The sequence below is a fragment of the Hyla sarda genome, chromosome 8 (assembly GCF_029499605.1).
Source record: "Hyla sarda isolate aHylSar1 chromosome 8, aHylSar1.hap1, whole genome shotgun sequence".
In the NCBI taxonomy this organism is placed as follows: Eukaryota; Metazoa; Chordata; class Amphibia; order Anura; family Hylidae; genus Hyla; species Hyla sarda.
Window position 1 is genome coordinate 173,341,190 of NC_079196.1, and position 25,058 is coordinate 173,366,247.

At 44.5% G+C, this 25,058-nt stretch overlaps 1 protein-coding gene across 3 annotated transcripts in view; it reads left to right on the top strand.

The window, feature by feature from the left end:
* Nucleotides 1–25,058, top strand: part of LDAF1 (lipid droplet assembly factor 1) — a 150,055-nt gene that overhangs the window by 17,923 nt on the left and 107,074 nt on the right. Inside the window, exon 1 of one of the 3 annotated variants that reach the window (XM_056535456.1) lies at nucleotides 6,686–6,706. The exons of 1 other annotated variant lie outside the window; for it this stretch is intronic. The gene's annotated coding sequence lies outside the window, so the exon portion shown is untranslated. Of the gene's footprint in view, nucleotides 1–6,685; nucleotides 6,707–16,292; nucleotides 16,431–25,058 lie in introns of those variants that run through there. One more of the 3 variants, XM_056535452.1, reaches the window with a different exon arrangement.

Here is a 25,058-nt window from a genome sequence, read left to right on the forward strand (position 1 = left end):
TAGGGCCACATATGGGGTATCTCCGTACTCGGGAGAAATTACACTGCAAATTTTGGGGGGCTTTTTTTCCTTTTACCGTTTGTGAAAAGGAAAAGTTGGGGGCTACACCAGCCTGTTAGTGTAAATTATTTTTATTTTTTTACACTAACATGCTGGTGTTGCCCCATACTTTTTATTTCCACAAGTGCTAAAAGGAAAAAAAGACCCCCAAAATTTGTAACGCAATTTCTCCTGAGTACAGAAATACCCCAGATGTGGGCGTAAAATGCTCTGCGGGCACACAACAAGGCTCAGGAGTGAGAGCGCACCATGTACATTTGAGGCCTAAATTGGTGATTTGCACAGGGGTGGCTGATTTTACAGCGGTTCTGACAAACGCAAAAAAAAATAATACCCACATGTGACCCCATTTTGGAAACTACACCCCTCACCGAACGTGACAAGGGGTATAGTGAGCCTGAACACCCCACAGGTGTTTGACGAATTTTCATTAAAGTTGGATGGGAAAATGAAAAAAATTATATTTTTTCACTAAAATGCTGGTGTTACCCTAAATTTTTCATTTTCACATCGGGAAATAGGAAAAAAGCCCCCCCAAATTTGTAAACCCATCTCTTCTGAGTAAGAACATACCCCATATGTGAATTTAAAGTGCTCTGCGGGCGAACTACAATGCTCAGAAGAGAAGGAGCGCCATTGGGATTTTGTAGAGAAAATTTGTCCGGCATTGAAGCCCCCATAGTGCCAGAACAATGGACCCCCGACACATGTGACCCCATTTTGGAAACTACACCCCTCACGTAATGTAATAAGGGGTACATTGAGAATTTACGCCCCACAGATGTCTGACAGATTTTTGGAACAGTGGTCCGTAAAAATGAAAAATAAACTTTTTCATTTGCACAGCCCACTGTTCCAAAGTCCTGTGGGGTGTAAATACTCACTGCACCCCTTATTAAATTCTGTGAGGGGTGTAGTTTCCAAAATGGGGTCACATGTGGGGGGTTCCACTGTTCTGGCACCACGGGGGGCTTTGTAAACGCACATGGCCCCTGACTACCATTCCAAACTAATTCTCTTTCCAAAAGCTCAATGGCGCTCCTCCTCTTCTGAGCATTGTAGTTCGCCAGCAGAGCATTTTATGTCCTAACATGGGGTATTTCCATACTCAGAAGAAATGGGGTTACACATTTTGGGGGTCATTTTCTCCTATTACCCCTTGTAAAAATGTAACATTTTGGGGAAAAACTGCATTTTAGTAAAAAAAAAATAATTTTTCATTTACACATCCAAATTTAACGAAAAGTCGTCAAACACCTGTGGGGTGTTAAGGCTCAGCGGACACCTTGTTACGTTCCTTGAGGGGTGTAGTTTCCAAAATAGTATGCCATGTGGGTATTTTTTGCTGTTCTGGCACCACAGGGGCTTCCTAAATGCGACATGCCCCCAAAAAACCATTTCAGCAAAAGTTGCTTTCAAAAAGCCAAATGTGACTCCTTCTCTTCTGAGCATTGTAGTTTGCCCGCAAAGCATTTTACATCCTAACATGGGGTATTTCCATACTCAGAAGAGATGGGGTTACAAATTTGGGGGGGCATTTTCTCCCATTACCCTTTGTAAAAATGGTAAATTTGGGGGAAAAACTGCACTTTAGTGAAAAATTTTTTTTTTTCATTTACACATCCGACTTTAACGAAAAGTCGTCAAACACCTGTGGGGTGTTAAGGCTCACTGGACCCCTTGTTACGTGCCTTGAGGGGTCTAGTTTCCAAAATGGTATGCCATGTTGGGGTTTTCTGCTGTTCTGGCACCATAGGGGCTTCCTAAATGTGACATGCCCCCCAAAAACCATTTCAGCAAAATTCCCTCTCCAAAATCCTATTGTCGCTCCTTCCCTTCTGAGCCCTCTAGTGCACCCGCCGAACACTTGACATACACATATGAGGTATTTCCTTACTCGAGAGAAATTGGGTTACAAATTTTGGGGGGATTTTTCATCTATTACCCCTTGTAAAAATTCAAAAACTGGGTCTACAAGAACATGCGAGTGTAAAAAATTAAGATTTTGAATTTTCTCCTTCACTTTGCTGCTATTCATGTGAAACACCTAAAGGGTTAACACACTTACTGAATGTCATTTTGAATACTTTGAGGGGTGCAGTTTTTATAATGGGGTCATTTGTGGGGCATTTCTAATATGAAGGCCCTTCAAATCCACTTCAAAACTGAACTGGTCCCTGAAAAATTCTGATTTTGAAAATTTTGTGAAAAATTGGAAAATTGCTGCTGAACTTTGAAGCCCTCTGATGTCTTCCAAAAGTAAAAACATGTCAATTTTATGTTGCAAACATAAAGTAGACATATTGTATATGTGAATCAATGTATAATTTATTTGGAATATCCATTTTTCTTACAAGCAGTGAGCTTCAAAGTAAAAAAAATGCCAAATTTTCTATTTTTTCATCAAATTTTGGAATTTTTCACCAAGAAATGATGCAAGTATCGACAAAATTTTATCACTAACATAAAGTAGAATATGTCACGAAAAAACAATCTCGGAATCAGAATGAAAGGTAAAAGCATTCCAGAGTTATTAATGCTTAAAGTGACAGTGGTCAGATGTTCAAAAAATGGCCGGGTCCTTAAGGTATATTTGGGCTGGGTCCTTAAGGGGTTAATGATCAGTGGGGGGCCACCTCAGCAATCCCCATTGAATGTAAAAATAAAAGGGGAGACTGCGCTGGCTTAGCATTACATCCCCTTCTAATGAATGGGGCTGGCTGCAAGTAAATAACTAGATGTGAGTTTAGCACTGTTAGCATTTCGGCACTTTCTGACATAAGGTCTAATGTGCTAAATTCCTAGAAACAACAACAGTAATTGCTGGTTCTATTTCCTTCCTGCCCGTCTCTCATAAGTTTTCATAATATTTATCTAGCTTGTCATGTGACTGGACATTCATCAAACCCCTTCGTGGGCTATTCTTGACGGTTTATGCATCTAATCTTAGATTCTTGAGTAAAGTTTATTGAGTAAAGCCTTAATCTTCTCAGAAGTGCTGTAATAAGCTTGGGGAAAAAGAAGTATTAATGTGATCCATCCTACTACTAAAATGCCCGACAGAGAGATTTACAGATTCCACTGAATCTAAAGGCTGAGTGACGAGGGCGATAGATACAATTATGCCAGTGACTTTTTTTTTCTAATAATGTATTTTTTTGGTTGTATGTCAGGAAGGTCTATATTAAATAGGCCTTTCTTTTGTGTTTCAAATTCCTGGCACATTCTAGATCCTTGAGATCAATGGGGGAGATTTATCAAAACCTGTGCAGAGGAAGAGTGGTGCAGTTGCCCATAGCAACCAATCAGATTGCTTCTTTCATTTTCCACAGGCCTCTAAAGAGGCCTGTGGAAAATGAAAGAAGCAATCTGATTGGTTGCTATGGGCAACTACACCACTCTTCCTCTGCACAGGTTTTGATAAATCTCCCCAATTGTGTACATTTCCTTTTAGGGTCTTCTCCCTTTCCTTTTAGGATCCAATTATAGTAATGGGAATAAGAGTGCATGTAGAAGCTTTGTTGTCTTACCTTCATCAATATCAAACAAATATAACTTTTAAGTAAATAACACCCCTCCAACACCATTATCTCCCAAGAACAGCGTCAAACAAAAGTGTCCCAAATCCTTACGGTTAGGGTGACACGTTCTGTATGTTGCTGCGTATTTGCTGCTGCATATTTTTATACCCATTGAAGTCAATGGGTAGCAAAATCAGCTGCGTACCTTGCTACCCATTAACTTCAATGAGTAGGAAAATACAAAGCAGCAAATACGCAGCAAAATACAGCATGTGACCCTACCTTTAAAAATGTCAAATGTAACAATTTGTCACACTCAACCAGCTTCTTATGTGTTCCTGCAGGTGAGAATCAAATGTAATAGCCGGCATTCTCCTGCAGGGTCGTCTTTCTTCTCAAAGATCTTGCTTGTATGTCTGTGTGTGTTTGTGTTGGACCTTCTCTGATCGGATCTCGGATACACCCTTCTCTTCCACTGGTGCTCATCCTAGTGTGCTTTTAATCCTTGTTACCGTTTCAGTGTTGGCTTCTGGGACCCTCGGAAAGTGTTATTGTCCATGTTGCTCTTATTTCGCCATGTTGGCGGTGTTTGTTATTAAAATTGCAAGACTTAACCCCTTAAGGACTCAGCCCATTTTGGCCTTAAGGACGCAGACAATTAAATTTTTACGTTTTCATTTTTTCCTCCTCGCCTTCTAAAAATCATAACTCTTTTATATTTTCATCCACAGACTAGTATGAGGGCTTGTTTTTTGTGTGACCAGTTGTCCTTTGTAATGACATCACTCATTATATCATAAAATGTTTGGCGCAACCAAAAAACACTATTTTTGTGGGGAAATTAAAAAGAAAAACGCAATTTTGCTAATTTTGGAAGGTTTCGTTTTCACGCCGTACAATTTACGGTAAAAATTATGTGTGTTCTTTATTCTGAGGGTCAATACGATTAAAATGATGCCCATTATTATATACTTTTATATTATTGTTGTGCTTAAAAAAAATCACAAACTTTTTAACCAAATTAGTACATTTATAATCCCTTTATTTTGATGACCTATAACTTTTTTATTTTTCCGTATAAGCGGCGGTGTGAGGGCTCATTTTTTGCGCCATGATCTGTACTTTTTTTTGATACCACATTTGCATATAAAAAAAACTTTTAATAAATGTTTTATAATTTTTTTTTATAAAATGTATTAAAAAAGTAGCAATTTTTGACTTTTTTAATTTTTTACGTTCACGCCGTTCACCGTACGGGATCATTAACATTTTATTTTAATAGTTTGGACATTTACACACGCGGCGATACCAAATATGTCTATAAAATTTATTTTTTACGCTTTTTGGGGGTAAAATAGGAAAAAACGGACGTTTTACTTTTTTATTGGGGGAGGGGATTTTTCACTTTTTTTTAACTTTTACTTTTACATTTTTTTTTACACTTGAATAGTCCCCATAGGGGACTATTCATAGCAATACCATGATTGCTAATACTGATCTGTTCTATGTATAGGATATAGAACAGATCAGTGTTATCGGCTATCTTCTGTTCTGGTCTGCTCGATCACAGACCAGAGCAGAAGACGCCGGGAGCCGGAAGCAGGAAGGTGAGGGGACCTCCGTGCGGCGTTCTGAATGATCGGATCCCCGCAGCAGCGCTGCGGGCGATCCAATCGTTCATTTAAATCGCGCACTGCCGCAGATACCGGGATCTGTATTGATCCCAGCACCTGAGGGGTTAATGGCGGACGCCCGCGAGATCGCGGGCGTCGGCCATTGCCAGCGGGTCCCTGGCTGCTATCAGCAGCCGGGATCAGCCCCGCATGACACGGACATCGCTCCGATGCCCGCGGTTATGCACAGGACGTAAATGTACGTCCTGGTGCGTTAAGTACCACCACACCAGGACGTACATTTACGTCCTGCGTCCTTAAGGGGTTAAATAAACACTTAAAAAAATAAAAACAGAATATAAGTATCACAATAAAAATCACAACATGGACCCAGTCTAGAGTCAATGAAACCTGAGATTTGAAGCAAGTTTCACATACTTAAAGGGGTATTCTGGTTTCAGAAAATGGTTTTAAATAAAATTATCACCCCCAGACATATAAATAACTAATGTACTGGACTTGGCATGCTTTCACTGGATTCACCCAGACAGGAAGTTGTATAATCCTTTCGTGGTCAGGGTGGTGCTTTCTCCAGCAACTCTTCCCTGTTTACTGAGATGATGCATCATCCTCTGCTGTCTTAGGGTTCGTTCACACGGAGTAATTCCTCTTGAATTCTCCGCTCCAAATTAATGCACCTCTCCTCTGCCCATTGACTTTAATGTTTCTTCCGCTGTCCTGTTCACACTGCGGAAATTCTGCTAGCGGAATTTTGACGCTGAATTTCGTTCCGCTTGAAGGAAGAGCATGTTCATTCTTCAAGCGCAATCCGCTAGCAGAAATCAATAGAAGTCAATGGTAAAAAAAAATTCTGCATGACATCGTTTTCGCGTGGAATTCGCACGCAATTTGCGTGGAATTTGCACGGAATTCTCACGGAAATGGCTGAAAAACCCTTCACTCCTTTCTCCCCCATCTCTGCTTGCAATTCCGCGTGAATTGCGTGCGAAAATAAAAATATTTATTTTTGTAAATTTTTCGGCGTGAATTACTCTTGATTTACTCAGTGTGAACGCACCCTTAGAAGGCATGGCTGATGTCACTTTTTTGGTCTTTTTTCAACCTTATGAACTATGTTACTATGTTACTTCCTCTGTCCAGCCCCTACAACTTAAATCATACAGCTTAGATCTATATTGGGACATTTAGGAAAGAATGAGGTTTACAGTATGTGGTCTTGTGCTTATCAATGCCACAATCAGAGGAGCAAACAAGGAATGGATACTGCAGACTTACTTGATGGGGAGAGTCTCCTCTGTAGAACAATGTTCTGCAGCAGCTCTGGGCGGAGAACTGACAGAAGTGAGCAGGGTGGAAGGGGCTGTGATGAAGAGCTGAGGGAAACCATTGAATTTTGGGAATTGTAGTACTGCAACTGCTCAACCAGGAAGCACAGTGGTTATCTGACATAGGAAGAGACCCATTTGGTGGTTTCAGAACTAGCACATACAGGTAAGCATTTATTGTGATGCATTTATTCTATAAACCCTTTTAACTTTATCTGGGATTTAAAACTTTTCTTGCACCATGTCGGCTCCCTTTTCCTTTGAATATAATGATGAAAGATCTATGAGAGGAGAGATGTTAGAGGTTTGACAGACCCAGCTGGAGATTACCTTTGATCCCTGTCAAGGTATAAAGCAGACAACCTGTGGATTGGAACTCCATGAGACATCACCTGTGGTAACGCACTGGAACCTGCAGAGTGTGATGAACTGTATGTTATATTTAAAAGAATTTAGTTGTCGGGCCTATTTTAACAATGATTTCCAGTCATCTGAATGCACAGGAGATGGGGGTCAGTGTTGTCTCAGCAGCATCAGCCATAGAACTATGAAAGTGGAAACAGATAGGAGTCCTGGCAACATCTTTGTCTTTTCTTAGGGGTCATTTACATGGCAACACAAACACAAAGCAGCAGAAACCCAACAACACTATCCTGGTATATGGAAGCTATCCACAGCTCCCTCCACACAGCAAATTGACTTTTTCGCTCAGTATGTAGTGCTCAGCAAATAGGAGGCTAACAGCAAATTTCATGCAAAAATCCTCAAGAATGAATAAACTGCAGCGCTCACCACAGGCAAACTTGAATCAAGCGTCTTTAATGGTCACATGGTCTCACAATGCAGCTGACAGCTATTTTGTGAAGCACAGCGCACCTACGTCCATCCTTAATCCCACCCTTTAACCTGTTCAGGACGCCCTGCATCCCGAGTCCTTAAGGACGTAGGGCGTATGGATATGCCCGTGGGAATTCCGGTCCCCATCGCTAGCCGGTCGGGTACCGGACCAGGATGCCTGCTGGATCCACATTATAAGAGCATAGCCATAGGGGGGGGGGGGGGGGGGGGAAATATGCAGACAGGATTTATAAAAAAAAAATATATATATATATATATATATATACAAAATTACCTATTAAAAACATCCCTAAATCTACTAAAGCTAACTTGGTAGGCCATGTATTTGGTTCGATCAAAAAAAGAACATCCACACATGGAGATAAACTTTATTCCCTGTTTATTTACATTTTGTAATAAATTCTACAATTAAAGGTTAAGTATTTAAATGTTTGTACAACTGGGAAACTTGTCATATTTGCCCAGTTTTCACACTTTCTAGTTGTGTTGACCCATACATTCTGTAGAGGCTTTACCTGGTGTGGTAAGCCTCTGGGGTAGGGGTAGTGTAGTCAGGGTTTTGCTTCAGTATATCAGGGGTATATTGTGCGTGACACCAGGCTGAGGGCTAGTACGCTGAGGTAATTCTCCGGCCTATCGCCGCCCTTCCCAGTAACGATAGGTGCATGCATAAAATGACTGAAGGTCCACAAGGTAATTGAACTTGAACTTGGATAAACTTTACTTAAAGACTTGCGGTACATCCAATGAATAGTAACAGTCTCATTAATACAGTCTCCATACACTTCAGTGACTGACAGTTGTTGCGGACCTTGACTTTTGATATAAGTCTCAGAATTTAGGGTAATTTGCGGAGATCCGTCCGGATTTAGGGGATAGATATCTTCTAGTGATCTTGCAGAGTGCTTAGGGATTGATACACTCACAGTTTTGTAAAGATCAGCCGTCGCCGCAAGGCTCGGGCCTAACTCACTGATGACAGCAGCGCAGATCCTTCCCTGTCAACAGCCCACGAGGAAAGAAGAGAGTAATTGCCGCCGCTCCCTTATATGGGCAGGGCCGTTTTAGATTGGTCCAAGTCAGCTGTCACTCACCGTTACATAGCCTGATAGGTAAACACCTGACTTCCTCCAAAGGTCCTTGAACTACAAACCATAGAGTCTTTGGAACGCATCACGTGACCCGCAGGTCCTGCGACGCTAACTAGGTAAGTACACTTACTATATAAATATATACATTAAATTTAAATAATTTTATTTACAAAAGGGGTAACAAGGGGCTAGATAAGGATGAGGACCCCACCTAGGGACTTTGACTTTGGGGACCTCACCACAAGGCAGCGGATGCAATCCGGTGCCGGGACACCACACTGGTATTGTAGCTCCTGGCAATCACTTTAGTGAAATGAACTGCAAAACATGGTACAGCTGCTACTTCACTTGGAGCTGAGTTGCAGTAACCCAGCATGGCCACCGCATGGTGAACGAGCATGGCCACCACATGGTGAACGGAGTCAACTTCTTCTAGGTCTATTCACTGTGTATATGCCAGAGCTGGACTCTGGCCAAATACTGGTGATGCCAAAGATAGGAAACATTAGTCGGTTTTCCATAGAAATTTCCGTAAGGTTTGCAAATATATGTTTTATTTTTCAGTGCATTTAAACAATGAAGACCTATAACAAATAAACTTTGTTAAAAATATATTACAGTTGTCTGTATACAGCCCTAATGCAGACCTCTGTGATACCGTGCCTTGAGACTACGAAAAACCCTGTGTAGTCAGATCCACAGTTATTAGAATTATGTTTGTGTAACAAGTTTTTCTGTGAACATCATATGACCACAACAGATTTTATGTAAGTAAACAATGATAGTACTGTACTGTAAGGTTTTTTGCCCTACAAGCAAAGATAAAAAAAATTTGCATCACAGGTCAATTTCCTCGCATGATAAAATCTCATTCTCAAATTTAACATGTTTGGTATACAAATCTACTGCGGAATTTCCACTGGGTATCCTTCTGAGGTAAACCGCCCTTGATATACTAATTCATCTCTGTAGAAGAAAGGATGGATCCAGCGCAGAACTCGCGCAAAATCAACTTCTTTATTACACCAACCGATACAGGATAAAACAGTTACGCATTTCAGCCAGTCAGTAAACTAGCCTTACTCATACTACTAAAACCAGTGGACAATTAGTCTTATATAGGTAGAGACCCAATCAATCAACATGCAACTCACCTGGAAATGCCAGGGTCACATATCCAGGGTAGCTACCCACCATTACCAGTGACATCATAGCTTGAATACAATACATGCATAAAACAACATTAAATAGAAAAAACAATACTATATACATAAAACCATCTGAATATATAATCAAATGGGTATATGGCTATAGGACACTGTGACCGATGGAAGGAGGCAATAGTGTAAGTGATAATATCACCTGCACATAAATAATTATTTTAAAAATTATATATAAATCGATATGTAAGTATATAATAGCCGGATGACATAAAAAAAAATTATATATAAATATGTGCATTGTAAACTGTGTCACACCTTCCAAAGGACAAATAAAATGTGGATAAATATGGAGAAAGCCCTAAAACTGTACATATATCAAAGACACCTGTGATGTGATGGCACATGATGGGGAAAAAAAACAAAACAGGTGCTGTTTATATATTCTGTGTATATATAATTTATTATATTCATCATAGGTGGATTTAATATATATGTTGTTTTAGGGCTTTCTCCATATATAGCCACATGTTATTTGTGCTTTGGAAGGTGTGACACAGTTTACAATGCACATATTTATATATAATAATTTTTTATGTCATCCGGCTATTATATACTTACATATCGATTTATATATTATTTTTAAAATAATTATGTGCAGGTGATATTATCCCTTACACTATTGCCTCCTTCCATTGGTCACCGTGTCCCATAGCCATAGACCCATGTGATTATATATTCAGATGGTTATATGTATTTAGTATTGTTTTTTTTTTTTTAATTTAATGCTGTTTTGATGTATTTGTATTGTATTCAAGCTATGATGTAACTGGTCTTGGTGGGCGGTCACCCTGGACATGTGACCCTGGCTTTTTCAGGTGAGTTGCATGTTGATTGATTGGGTCTCTACCTATACAGTGACCCTCCCGACCTACGATGGCCCTGACATACGATAATTTCAACATACGATGGCCTCTCAGAGGCCATCGCATGTTGAAGGCAGCATCAACATACGATGCTTTTGTATGTGGGGGCCATCGCATAAACGGCTATCCGGCAGCGCAGACTGCTTCAGCTGCCACCGAATAGCCGTTTATGGTGCCCCGTGTGGTCCGCTGAGGATCACTTACCTGTCCTCGGGGCTCCGGTGCGTCCTCTTCAGGATCCCCTGCATCATCGGCGCTCTTCATCGTCATCATCACGTCGCTGCGCACGCAGTCCCGTCATCCAATAGGAGCGGCGTGCGTAGCGACATGATGGCGGCGACGGAGAGCGAGGATGCCGGGGAAGCAGAGGCCTTGCCGGAGCGTTGGGGACACCCCGGGGACGCGGTGACAGCGATGGAGGGCGACATCCAGGGCAGTGGTGACGGTCCGGAGCGGCGGGGACACGTGAGTATAACCTCCAATACCAGTGGTCTTCAACCTGCGGACCTCCAGATGTTGCAAAACTACAACTCCCAGCATGCCCGGACAGCCAACGGCTGGGTATTGTAGTTTTGCAACATCTGGAGGTCCGCTGGTTGTAGACCACTGTCCTATACTTTACATTGCACGGATCTCTCAACATACGATGGTTTCAACAAACAATGGTCCATTTGGAATGGATTACCATCGTATGTTGAGGGGTCACTATATAAGGCTGGGTTCACACTACGTTTTCCCCCATACGGGAGCGCATACGGCAGGGGGGAGCTAAAAGCTCGAGCTCCCGTATGTCACCGTATGCGCTCCCGTATGTCATTCATTTCAATGAGCCGACCGGAGTGAAACGTTCGGTCGGCTCATTTTTGCGCCGTATGCGCTTTTACAACCGGACCTAAAACTGTGGTTGACCATGGGTTTTAGTAGTATGAGTAAGGCTAGTTTACCTGGCTGAAATGCGTAACTGTTTTATCCTGTATTGGTCGGTGAAATAAAGAAGTTGATTGTACGAGTTCTGCGTTGGATCCATCCTTTCGTCTACATAACTGCTGGTGTTGGGTTACACCAATCCGAACGTGGACACCGGAATTCAGGGGTGAGCTGATGAACTTTGCTGTTTCAATTTGGACTTAAAGGGGTACTCCAAAGGAAAACAAATGTTTTCAAATCAACTGGTGCGAGAAAGTTATACAGATTTGTAAATTACTTCTATTCAAAAATATTAATCCTTCCTGTACTTATCAGCTGCTGTGTGATCCAGAGAAAGTTGTGTCTGACGACAGTGCTCTCTGCTGACATCTCTGACCATGTCAGGAACTGTCAAGAGCAGGAGCAAATCCCCATAGCAAACCTCTCCTGCTCTGGACACTTACTGACACAGACATTGGTGTCCCCTCTGTCTGTGTCTGTCTATTCCCCCTTTTTCCTTTTTTTATTAGCCAGATACCAACCAAGCAGAAGCTTGACACTATTAACTGGTTGCCATCTAAGGAAGAGCCAGCTAGTCCTAAGATGGCAAGCAGTGTATGGCACGGGCCATACCAGCCAGCCCCCAGCTGATTCCTGTAGCTGGGGGCCGCTGTTAATAGCTGACATGTGGCTGGCTATTAACCCTTTAGATCACTACTGTCAAAGCTGACAGCGGTGCCTAAAGGGACCTTTAACCAGTCCCTGGTGGTACAGTGGCTGTCCCCATGGCTGTATAGCTGCTGTCACAGCTTAGCCCTGCTAGGAGTAAGGACTCCCTTTACTGTAGTGATGGGAATCTGGGCTCCAGTACTGTATATTGTATCGTGCATCTTGGCGTTTTTTGTGGCAAATAATAAAAACTGCCAATGTTAAACTGACATGGCTTCCCCCCCCTTCTTCAATGGAAGAGAAACGCTTGGCAAAAATGCCATAGTCTCAGCATGCTGCGATTTTGAGAAACTGCTGGTGAGCCCAAAAATGCCCAAAAGCAGGGAAAAAACACCAACCCAAAAACACAAAGTAGGTGTTGCAACCACTAGGGGGCCAAACTGCAACTCCCAGCATGCCCAGAGAGCCAAAGGCTGTCTGGGCATGCTGGGAGCTGTAGTTTTGCAACATCTGGAGGGTCACAGTTTGGAGACCACTGTCACAGTGGTGCCCAAACAGTAGCCCTCCAGATGTTGCCAAACTACAACTCTAAGCATGCCTCGACTGCCCAGGCATGCTGGGAGTTGTAGTTCTGTAACATCTGTCCCTTCAGATTTAGCAATTTTCATGACATTTTTGAAAATTGCTGCTCTACTTTGAAGCCCTCTAATTTTTTCAAAAAGCAAAAGTATGTCCATTTTATGATGCCAACATAAAGTGGACATATTGTGTTTGTGAAGAAAAATAAAATTTATTTGGAATATCCATTTTCCTTACAAGCAGAGAGCTTCAAAGTTTAAAAAAATGCTAAATGTTCAACTTTTTCATGAAATTTTGGGATTTTTCACCAAAAAAGGATGCAATTAACGCCGAAAATTTACCACCAAAATAAAGTAGAATATGTCACGAAAAAACAATCTCAGAATCAGAATATTCGGTAAAAGCGTTTTCGCGTTATTAATTTGTAAAGTGACGGTGGTCAGAATTGCGAAAAAGGGCTCAGTCCTTAAGGTGAAAAAGGGCTGCGTCCTTAAGGGGTTAAGGACTCATGACGTATGAGAACGTTCCCATTCAGTTTTCCTGGCCCCCCGCAGCCAGCCTGAGCAGAGCCGGTGCCCGATGCCAGCTGAAATAGTTCAGCAGGCATCGCGGCATATCGCCCAGGGGGGTCATGATGACCCCCCATGTCGGCGATGGCCGCAGATCGCTGTACAATTCAGCCAGCGATCTGCGGCGGATTCCAGGTCAATTGGGTCTCCAGTGACCCGGTGACCTGGAATTACTGGCTGATCGGGGCCGTCTCTGATGGCCCCGAACAGCCATAGCCAGCAGGGGTGAGGTGGCACTGGTGCCACCTCACGATCGCCCTGATTCGTCGGCCGGTTTACCGGCCGACCAATCAGGGCACCTGCTGCGGGTGTCACTCCCGCAACCTGCCCCCGCTGTAGCATAACTACAACTCCCAGCATGCCAGTTGGCTGTCGGTGACTGCTGAGAGTTGTAGTTTTGCAACAGCTGATGGCACACTGGTTGTGAAACACAGAGTTTTTTTTAACTTAACTCAGTGTTTCATGACCGGTGTGCCTCCAGCTATTGCAAACTACAACTCCCAGCATGCACCGCACATGCTGGGAGTTGTAGTTTTGCAGCAGCTGGAGGCACACTTGTTGTGATACACTGAGTTAAAGGGGTAGTCCAGTGGTGAAAAACGTATCCCCTATCCTAAGGATAGGGGATAAGTTTGAGATCGCGGGGGGGGGGGGGGGGGGGGGGGGGCCCGACCGCTGGGGCCCCCTGCGATTTCTCTGTACAGGGGCCAGGCTCTCCGGCCAGATAGCGGGTGTCGACCTCCGCACGAAGCGGCGGCCGACACGCCCCCTCAATACATCTCTATGGCAGAGCCAGAGATTGCCGAAGGCAGCGCTGTGCCATAGAGTTGTATTGAGGGGGCGTGTTGGACGCCGCTTTGTGCGGAGGGGGGCAGGAAAGGGGGCATTATATGTGAAGGGCACATGTCAGGTGGGGCATTATATGTGACGGGCACAGGACATGGGGTATTATATATGAGGGGCACATGACAGGGGGGGGGGGGTCCTGTCATGTGCCCCCACATATAATACCCCCATGACATGTGCCCCTTACTCATCATTTGCCCCTCTCACTTATAATTTGCTCCCCCCTCCCCTTTCTCACGCCTGTCACCTTTCTCCCACGCTGCGGCTGCTCCATTCCTGCAGTCAGTGAGAGCCGGGGGGACGTGATCTTTGGGCGCCGGCGCGATGATGTGATGTCATCGCGCCGGCCTGCCGTGATTGGCTCTCACTGACTGCAGGAATGGAGCAGCCGCGGCGTTTGATAGCAAGGTGACGGGCGTGAGAAAGGGGGTGGTGAAGCGGGACAGCCGACAGCTCCCGCTCCACCATGCGATAGTTCAGGAAGAGGGGCAACAATCTCGGGGGGGCAATTGCCCGTTCCCCCCCCCCCCCGGATCCGCCACTGCCTCCACAGTGGGCGGCAACCCGGCGGCTCGGATCGGATTCGCACAGCCAGCACTGCAGAGAGAGTGAGTGAGCCAGGCAGAAGCAGAGAGCTGCGAGTGCGAGCGCGCCCCCCCAGATGTTGCGCCCGGTGTGGCCGGCCCCCCCCTGCACCCCCCACACTACGCCTCTGCATAGGGGCTTCCTAAATGCGGCATGCCCCCAGAGCAAAATTTGCTTTCTAAAAGCCAAATGTGACTCCTTCTCTTCTGAGACCTGTAGTGCGCCAGCAGAGCACTTTTCACCCCCTTATGGGGTGTTTTCTGAATCGGGAGAAATTGGGATTAAAATTTTGGGGGGTATTTTCTGCTATTAGCCTTTTTAAAAGGGGCTTCCTAAAGGTGACATGCCCCCCAAAAACCATTTGTCGCTCCTTCCCTTCTGAGCCCTCTACTGCGCCCGCCGAACAATTAACATAGACATATGAGGTATGTGCTTACTCGAGAGAAATTGGGTTTCAAATGCAAGTAAAAATTTTCTCCTTTTTACCCCTTGCAAAACTTGGGTCTACAAGAACATGCGAGTGTAAAAAATGAAGATTTAGAATTTTCTCCTTCACTTTGCTGCTATTCCTGTGAAACACCTAAAGGGTTTAAACAGTTACTGAATGTCATTTTGAATACTTTGGGGGTGCAGTTTTTATAATGGGGTCATTTGTGGGGTATTTCTAATATGAAGACCCTTCAAATTGACTTCAAAACTGAACTGGTCACTGAAAAATAGGGAGTTTGAAAATTTTGTGAAAAATGTGAAAATTGCTGCTGAACTTTGAAGCCCTCTGGTGTCTTCCTCTGGTGCCTGAGGATAGGTATGTTGCTGTTTTTGAAAGAAATTAGCTCTGTTTAAAAAAAAATCCTGGATAACCTTTTTAATCAGGGCTGGTGCAAGGATTTTTGCCACCCTAAGCAAAAGCTAATTTTGCTGCCCCTTGACTCTGTCCATTGGTCCGCTCTTTGACATGCCCCACCTTACTAATATGGGGGGGATGCCCACTCCTCATGTAATTAGCTCACTACTGGGGTGACACACTGTAACAAACCTTCTCCTCATGCTGCTGTCTGTTAGTGGTTCGGATGCTGGTTATCTAACTTTCTTGCAGCAGTTAGATCGGCGCCCCCCTTCAAGAGGGCGCTCTAGGCAGCTGCCTATTTTGCCTACAGGCAGAGCCAGCCTTTAATAACCCGACCCTTGGCTAGGCCCAGGACTTGCCCCCATAATGACGTCATGCTTGTGTAAACTCAGCCTTACATATAGATCTTTTTCCCACGTAAATGCCTTTCAAAAGTATCTAAAAGTGAAAAGAACTTTTCCCCTCAGACCTAGAACTATTTACACCCATGGCTGCTATTGAGTAAACAGCGTGAGCTAGATTCGAACTTTCTTCTAGAACGATAAGGTCACTTTTGACACAGTGATATAAATATAGATACCCCTCTGTAATGCGGAGCTATCCGGGTATCTATATTTATCGTGCTTATAATGGATGAGGTTTTTTTGGCTTATTATTGTGACTAATAACAGCATGTGCCTGTGCTGAGTGTCTGCCAAACTAACAAGGAAGGAGGAGGGATCAGGCAGGCGCTGTAAGGAGCTCCGACACTATGAAGGCAGGTCCTGTGTCTGAGCAGAACCCTGAGGCGGGGTGTGGATAGGAAATGCTGTTGTGTTAATGAGTATGGAGGGAGCTGACAGCAGCCCTGAGAGGTAAGAGGAGGGAGGTTAGCTTACTTTACCCACCTATTCACACTTGTTGTCGGTATCTGCTGATTCCTGGATTGCTGATTCCTTAAACCAGTGTTTCGCAACCAGTGTGCCTCCAGCTGTTGCAAAACTACAATTCCCAGCATGCCCGGACAGCCTTCGGCTGGAGGCACACTGGTTGCGAAACACTGCACTCTGTGAATAGCCTGAGCATTGGTAGTTTGGCACAGAAGCTTTGGTATATGTAAGATCTTATAATGTCAGCTAATGAAGCATATAAATGTATATGACCTATATACTGTATTTTTCGCCATATAAGACACACCCAATTTTAAAGGATGAAAATCTAGAAAAAAAAGATTCTGAACCTTCAACCTGCGGACCTTCAGATGTTGCAAAACTACAACTCCCAGCATGCCCGGACAGCCGTTGGCTGTCCGGGCATGCTGGGAGTTGTAGTTTTGCAACATCTGGAGGTCCGCAGGTTGAAGACCACTGGTATAGGAGGTAATACTCACGTGTCCCCACCACGCCGGACCCGTCACCGCTGCCCTGGATGTCGCCCTCCATCACTGTCTCCACGTCCCCGTCGCTCCAGAACGTCTCTGCTGCCTGGCATCCACACTCTCCTTCGCCGCCATCACGTCGCTACGCACGTCGCTCCTATTGGATGACGGGACGGCGTGCGCGGCGGCGTGATGACAAAGGAGAGCGCCAGCCATGCAGGGGATCCTGGCACTGAGCAGACACTGAGGAGGCAGATTTCACCGCGGCGGTTCCGAACAGCCCGAGACTGTCGGGTTAGTGTCACTTTCGCTTCAGACGCGGCGGTCAGCTTTGATCGCCGCATCTGAAGGGTTATTACAGGGCATCACCGCGATCGGTGATGTCCTGTATTAGCCGCGGGTCCCTGTATTAGCCGCGATAGGACAGGTTTTAATGTGTGTTTGCCGTATAAGATGCACCAACTCCCCCCCCCCCCCAGTTTTCGGAAAGAAAAAGTGTCTTATACGGCGAAAAATATGGTATACAAATCGCGTCCTTTGTCTTTAATTCACGGTGTAGCAGTGTTTACAATGTTACCTGTGCTCCTGTTCCCCCAGGGCTTGTAGATTCGAAGCTCCATATAGGAACAGCACTGTAAATTGGTGGAACGAGGTTCTTTAGCATAAAAATGTAATAAGACCTTGATATAATCCCTCAAATTGGGGCTATAAGGGTAAATACCTCTTCCTTTTTGTAGCAGGTCATTGATGGTCCTGGTGGGCCCAGGTGTATCTTGCTACACCGGGGCGTAGCTATAGAGGTAGCAGTCGCATCTGGGTCCTGGTGCCTATGTGGGCCCTGTGGTAACAGGGTGTGATGAGGGCAGATGTTGTTACCCCCTAGTATTCGTGATGCCAGGGCGTAGTTTATCCTCTATACCTCCCAAAGGTATACCGCTGGATCCTGGGCTAGGCACGGGGGGGCAATAATGACTCCAATGTCAAGTTACGGATAATGGTAGCTTTACTGAGGGAAGACAGATGGTAAAGTCTTTACAGTTCAGCCAGGGCCCAAGGAGGTGACCAGTGACTCAGAGACTTTAATGGGGTACTGGAAATTTTATTTTTTTTACTAACTGGTGCCAGAAAGTTAAACAGATTTGTAAATTACAGTAAGGAGAAGGAAATAATAATAATGTCCGCACTCACCATGCCGTAGAAAATGGGTATGCTTTATTGGTGTCTTCAGAGTTCCATATGAAGCAATATCAAAATACACCTGGGTGCAGGGAGGGGGAGCTGCTCCTGGCAAGGAGACTAGGAGCGGCTGTCAGGAACAACAGCAACGTTTCGCGTTATCCACGTTATCCACGCTTCTTCCGTTATCCACGCTTCTTCCGGTTAGGAACCGGAAGAAGCGTGGATAACGCGAAACGGTGCTGTTGTTCCTGACAGCCGCTCCTAGTCTCCTTGCCAGGAGCAGCTCCCCCTCCCTGCACCCGGGTGTATTTTGATATTGCTTCTTATGGAACTCTGAAGACGCCAATAAAACATACCCATTTTCTACGGCATGGTGAGTGCGGACATTATTTCCTTCTCCTTATTGCGATTTTATCAGGACTGTTACCTGTGTATGTCCAGCACCTTATCCAGCCACACCCGTGAACACTGATTAGATGTTTGCATAGTGATTTTTCAGCAGTGCCCACCCATTCCTTCCTTTCTACTACTTGTTAGATTTGTAAATTACTTCTATTAAAAATAATCTTAATCCTTTCGGTACTTATTAGTTGCTGAATACTACACAGGAAATTATTTTCTTTTTGGAACACAGAGCTCTCTGCTGTCCATTTTAGGAACTGTCCAGAGTAGGAGAAAATCCTCATAGAAAACATATGCTGCTCTGGACAGTTCCTAAAATGGACAGAGGTGTCAGCAGAGAGCACTGTGCTCATGATGTCAGCAGAGAGCTCTGTGTTCCAAAAAGAAAATAATTTCCTCTGTAGTATTCAGCAGCTAATAAGTACTGGCAGGATTAAGATTTTTTTGGGTAATTGTAACTTTCTGGCACCAGTTGATTAAAAAAATTTTTTTTCCACCGGACTACCCCTTTAAGGACTTGCTGGGACTTGTAGTAAGACTGGACAATGTAATACAGGCCACGCTGACTTGACAGATGACAGGGACTGACTTGACTTGACTTAAGACTGACAAAGTTATGACTGTAGCTTACTTGCATGTGATGGTGGCTGCAGGACTTGACTTTGAGGCCTCCAACACTCTGGACACACACACTAGGCACAACTGACCTCAGCAAAACCTTATCTCCAAAGAGAGCCAGCTAGCTCCACCCAGGGCTTATATGGGGGAGACTAGCAGGGAGTCCATAGGTCACTCTTGGGGTCACCTGGTCACTGATACCTCTTGGGTAACAATCACATGACATATCACATGGTACAACTCTTAAAGCAACAAGACATTTTATAATACATTACGATGCAGAACATATGTACAGGGGGGAAACAAGTACAAGGGAGCCCAGGGGACACTGAAGGGAGGCTGCCGGACAGAGCAGCAAGGGTACAGGGTAATGCCTCCCGTACTGGGCTACCACAGGCCCCAAAGCACATCTGCCCCATTAGAGACCAGTAAAAAAAAAAATCGGCATATGGGGCCCTGTTGCAGATTTTGCATCGGGGCCCAGAAGCTAAGCCTCTGTTGCTACAGGATAAGATACCATTTTACCTGGCCAGCCTTAGCTAGGTGAGACCTATGCGGTTGCATGGGGCATCAGCTGCAAGATTGTAGGGGTGGGTGGCAGCTGCAGGTTGGGTGCACCCAGGGGGCTCTGGTCCTGCAGGAAGGCATGGGAATGGAGTTCCTGCACTTTTTCCACAACAGGAATACTGGGGGAGATTTTTCAAAAGTTTCCCATAGGAAACAGTCAGATCACTTCTTTAATTTGGCAGAGGTCTTGTTAAAAATGAAAGAAGCGATCTGATTAGTTGCTATGGGCAACTGGGCAACTTTTCCTCTGGACAGGTTTTGATAAATCTCCCCCACTGTTCCCATTAGTCCTGCAGAAGCGGCCCTTGAGTGTAAATTTTGGGTTCCTACACATGGGCCGGCATTTATCATTGTAGGTGTAGGGGAAGCATTTTTCTACACCTTTTTGTGTGTGCTGGTAATGTATAGGAGCGCCAAATGTATTAAATGGTCAAAGAGCATTTGATACATTTTGTGCAGGTCACATCTTCTAAAATTTCTCTCTTCACATACACCAAAAAGCTAAGTCTGGGCTGGTGTATTTAGAGACTTTTCAATGGTTTTGTGCCCTTTTTGTGAAAAGGCGCAGTTCATAAAACCCTTCCATATCATGTGTATTACCAAAATCAGTGGATTGCAACTCAAAATCAGCAGAAATGTGTAAACCAAAAGGCGCAAATAAACCCTTTTTTTGCGCCTTTTCTAGACACAAAAAACTGTCTAAAGACAATTAAATATCGGTCATTATTCCCAGGGCTTGACCCCTGGGTGCACCTAACTATGGGGGAGATTTATTAAAACCTGTGCAGAGGTAAAGTAGAACAGTTGCCCATAGCAACCAATCAGATTTCTTTTTTTATTTTTCAGAGGCCTTTTCAAAAATTAAAGATGCAATCTGATTGGTTGCTATGGGCAAATGGTCAACTTTTCCTCTGTACAGGTTTTGATGAATCTTCCCCAGTGTTCTGTGCTTCTTCATTGCCCATCTGCTATTGATTGCCTTTTAAGGCCCAGTTTTCCCCCAATTCTTCAATAGACATCCTTAAGTCACATGACAAAAAAAAACAAAAAAAAAACACATGACTCATAAAGAGAAACATTCTGTATGTTTGTAGCCCTAGGGATTAAAATATAAATCTGTAGGGCAAGCAGTAAATCCTAAGATTAATCAATTTTTACTACTTGCGTAAATGATATCATCTGACTTCAATGGGAAATAAAATACGCGGCAACAAAATATGCAGCAAAATACGCCAGGTGAGAATGCATCCTTAGGGTAGGTTCCCACAGGGCGTATACACAGCGTATTTGACGCTGCTCAAAATGTATGGCAGCAGCGGGAAATACGCTGCGTATTCCTTGCTCACTATACACACAGGGCTTTCCGACGCCAGCCCTACGTGTGTAGTGAGTTTTGTAGGCGGGGCCGTGTGCCGGAGTGTCTGTGACACGCGGCTCCGCCTCCAAAACTCACTGCACACATAGGGCTGCCGCCGGAACGCCCTGTGTGTATAGTGAGCAAGGGATACGCAGCGTATTTCCTGCTGCTGCTGTATATCGTGCACAGCGTCAAATACGCTCCGTATACTCCCTGTGGGAACGCACCCTTACACAGATCTGAACATGTTGTGCACAGTCTGTAGTCTGTGGTATGTCAGATGGTATGTGTAGCAACAAATATTACAAAAGTACAGATTAGACATGAACAAATTAAGGGGGTTGTCTGGTGGGATATTAAAAAAAGAAAAAAAAATATTATTTAAAAGTTACTCACTTACCTGCTGCCATTCTGAGTCACGGGTCCCTGCAGATCTCTACTTCATGGTTCTGGATCTCGAAACACTGCTCAGCCAGTCACTGGATAAATGACACCTAAACTTTTAACCAAACTTTTGACTGACATGTCAACCTACCCCTTTTTGTAAAATGATTTATTGCCATGGCCAACCTCTTTACCCAAACACATGACTTAGGTTCAGAGCCTGTACACCTTGCTGAATTTCAACTACAGAATTCCGCTTGCAGCAGAGTCCCATTGTTTTCAAAGGGATTCTGCCTCTCTGTGCACACTGCAGAATTTCAGCGTCAGAAAAGACCTCTGCCAAAAAAATTAAAGGGTTATTCTGCCCTAGATATCTTATCCCCTATCCAAAGGATAGAGGATAAGATGTCTGATCATGGGGGTCCCGCTGCTGGGAACCACCGCAATCTCTCCTGCAGCCCCCCAAGTCATCACTTCACGGAGCTAAGTTTGCTCCGTGCGTGATGACTTACGATACAGGGGCCGGAGTATCGTGACGTCACGGCTCCACCCCTCGGGATGTCACACTCCGCCCCCTCAATGCAAGCTATGGTAGGGGGTGTGGTGGCCGTCACGATACTCCGGTCACGATACTCCGTCACGATACTCCGGCCCCTGTATCGTGAGTCATCACGCATGAAGCAAACTTAGCTCTGTGCAGTGATGACTCGGGGGCTGCAGGAGAGATTGCGGGGGTCCCCAGCAGTGGGACCCCCATGATCAGAGGTCAGACATCTTATCCATTATCCTTTGGATAGGGGATAAGATGTCTAGGGCGGAGTACCCCTTTAACTTGTTCATTCTTAGGGCAGAATTACGCAGCAGAATCCCTTAACCCCTTAAGGACTGAGCCCTTTTTCACCTTAAGGACCAGAGCATTTTTTGAACATCTGACCACTGTCACTTTAAACATTAATAACTCTGGAATTCTTTTACTTATTCTGATTCCGAGATTGTTTTTTCGTGACATATTCTACTTTAACAAAGTGGTAAAATTTTGTGGTAACTTGCATCCTTTCTTGGTGAAAAATCCCCAAATTTTTCTAACTTTGAAGCTCTCTGCTTGTAAGGAAAATGGATATTCAAAATAAAAAAAATTTTGTTTTCACATATACAATATGTCTACTTTATGTTTGCATCATAAAATTTATGAGTTTTTACTTTTGGAAGACACCAGAGGGCTTCAAAGTTCAGCAGCAATTTTGACATTTTTCACAAAATTTTCAAACTCACTATTTTTCAGGGACCAGTTCAGGTTTGAAGTGGATTTGAAGGGTCTTCATATTAGAAATACCCCACAAATGACCCCATTATAAAAACTGCACCCCCCAAAGTATTCAAAATGACATCCAGTAAGTGTTTTAACCCTTTAGGTGTTTCACAGGAATAGCAGCAAAGTGAAGAAGATTCAAAATCTTCATTTTTTTACACTCGCATGTTCTTGTAGACCCAATTTTTGCATTTTTGCAAGTGGTAAAAAGGAGAAAATTTTTACTTGTATTTGAAACCCAATTTTTCTCAAGTAAGCACATACCTCATATGTCCATGTAAAGTGTTCGGCGGGCGCAGTAGAGGGCTCAGGGCCCTATGGTGCCAGAACAGCAAAAAAAAAAAAAAACACATGGCATACCATTTTGGAAACTAGACCCCTCGGGGAACATAACAAGGGGTAAAATGAACCTTAATACCCCACAGGTGTTTACCTAAAATGCTTGGTTTCCCAAAAATGTTACATTTTTAAAAAGGGTAATAGCAGAAAATACCCCCCAAAATTTGAAGCCCAATTTCTCCCGATTCAGAAAACACCCCATATGGGGGTGAAAATTGCTCTGCTGGCGCAATACAGGTCTCAGAAGAGAAGGAGTCACATTTGGCTTTTTGAAAGCAAATTTTGCTCTGGGGGCATGCCGCATTTGGGAAGCCCCTATGGTGCCAGAACAGCAAAAAAAACAAAAACACATGGCATACCATTTTGGAAACTAGACCCCTCAGGAAACTTAACAAGGGGTAAAGTGAACCTTAATACCCACAGGTGATTCACGACTTTTGCATATGTAAAAAAAAAATTTTTTTTTTACCTAAAATGCTTGGTTTACCAAAAATGTTACATTTTTAAAAAGGGTAATAGCAGAAAATACCCCCAAAAAATTGTAACACAATTTCTCCCGAGTACGGCGATACCCCATATGTGACCCTAAACTGTTGCTTTGAAATACGACAGGGCTCCAAATTGAGAGCGCCATGGGCATTTGAGGCATAAATTAGGGATTTGCATAGGGGTGGACATAGGGGTATTCTACGACAGTGATTCCCAAACAGGGGGCCTCCAGCTGTTATAAAATTCCCAGCATGCCTAGACAGTCAGTGGCTATCTGGCAATACTGGGAGTAGTTGTTTTGCAACAGCTGGAGGCTCCGTTTTGGAAACAGTGGCGTACCAGACCTTTTTTCATTTTTATTGGGGAGGAGAGGGGGGCTGTGTAGGGGTATGTGTATATGTAGTGTTTTTTACTTTTTATTTTATGTTAGTGTAGTGTTTTTAGGGTACAGTCACACGGGCGGGGGTTCACAGTAGTTCTCGCTGGCAGTTTGAGCTGCGGCAGAAAATTTACTGTAAACCTCCGCCCCTGTGAGTGTACCCTGTACGTTCACATTGGGGGGGGGGGGGGAATACCTCTAGCTGTTGCAAAACTACAACTCCCAGCATGTACGGTCTATCAGTGCATGCTGGGACTCTGGGAGTTGTAGTTTTGCAAGTCCCAGCATGCCCTTCCGCTGTCCGTACATGCTGGGGGTTGTAGCTTTTGCAACAGCTGTAGGCACACTGGTTGTGAAACACAGTTTGGTAACAAACTCAGTGTTTTGCAACCAGTGTGCCTTCAGCTGTTGCAAAAGCTACAACCCCCAGCATGTACGGACAGCGGAAGGGCATGTTGGGACTTGTAGTTATGCAACAGCTGGAGGCATACTACTTTGGCTGGGGATTGTATTTATGCAACAGCTGGAGACACACTGGTTTGCTACTTAGTGTTTCACAACTAGTGTGCCACCAGCTGTTGCAAAACTACAACTCTCAGCAGTCACCGACAGCCAACAGGCATGCTGGGAGTTGTAGTTATGCAACCAGCAGATGCACCACTACAACTCCCAGCATGCACTTTAGCTGATTGTGCAAACTGGGAGTTGTAGTTATACAACAGCTGAAGGTACACTTTTCCATAGAAAAAATGTGCCTCCAGCTGTTGCAAAACTACAAGTCGCCGCGCAGGTCAGTCCCTTGCCGCCGCCGTCGCTCCTGGGGCCCCGATCCCAACAGGGACGCCGGGGATCGGGGTCCCCAGCTCCTGGGGTCGTCTTCCCGCTCACGTCCTCCCGGCCGACGAATCAGGGCGATCGTGAGGTGGCACCAGTGCCACCTCACCCCTGCTGGCTATGGCTGTTCGGGGCCGTCAGAGACGGCCCCGAACAGCCTGTAATTCTGGGTCACTGGAGACCCGATTGACCCGGAATCCGCCGCAGATCGCTGAACTGAATTGTCCAGCGATCTGTGGCCATCATGACCCCCCTGGGCGATATGCCG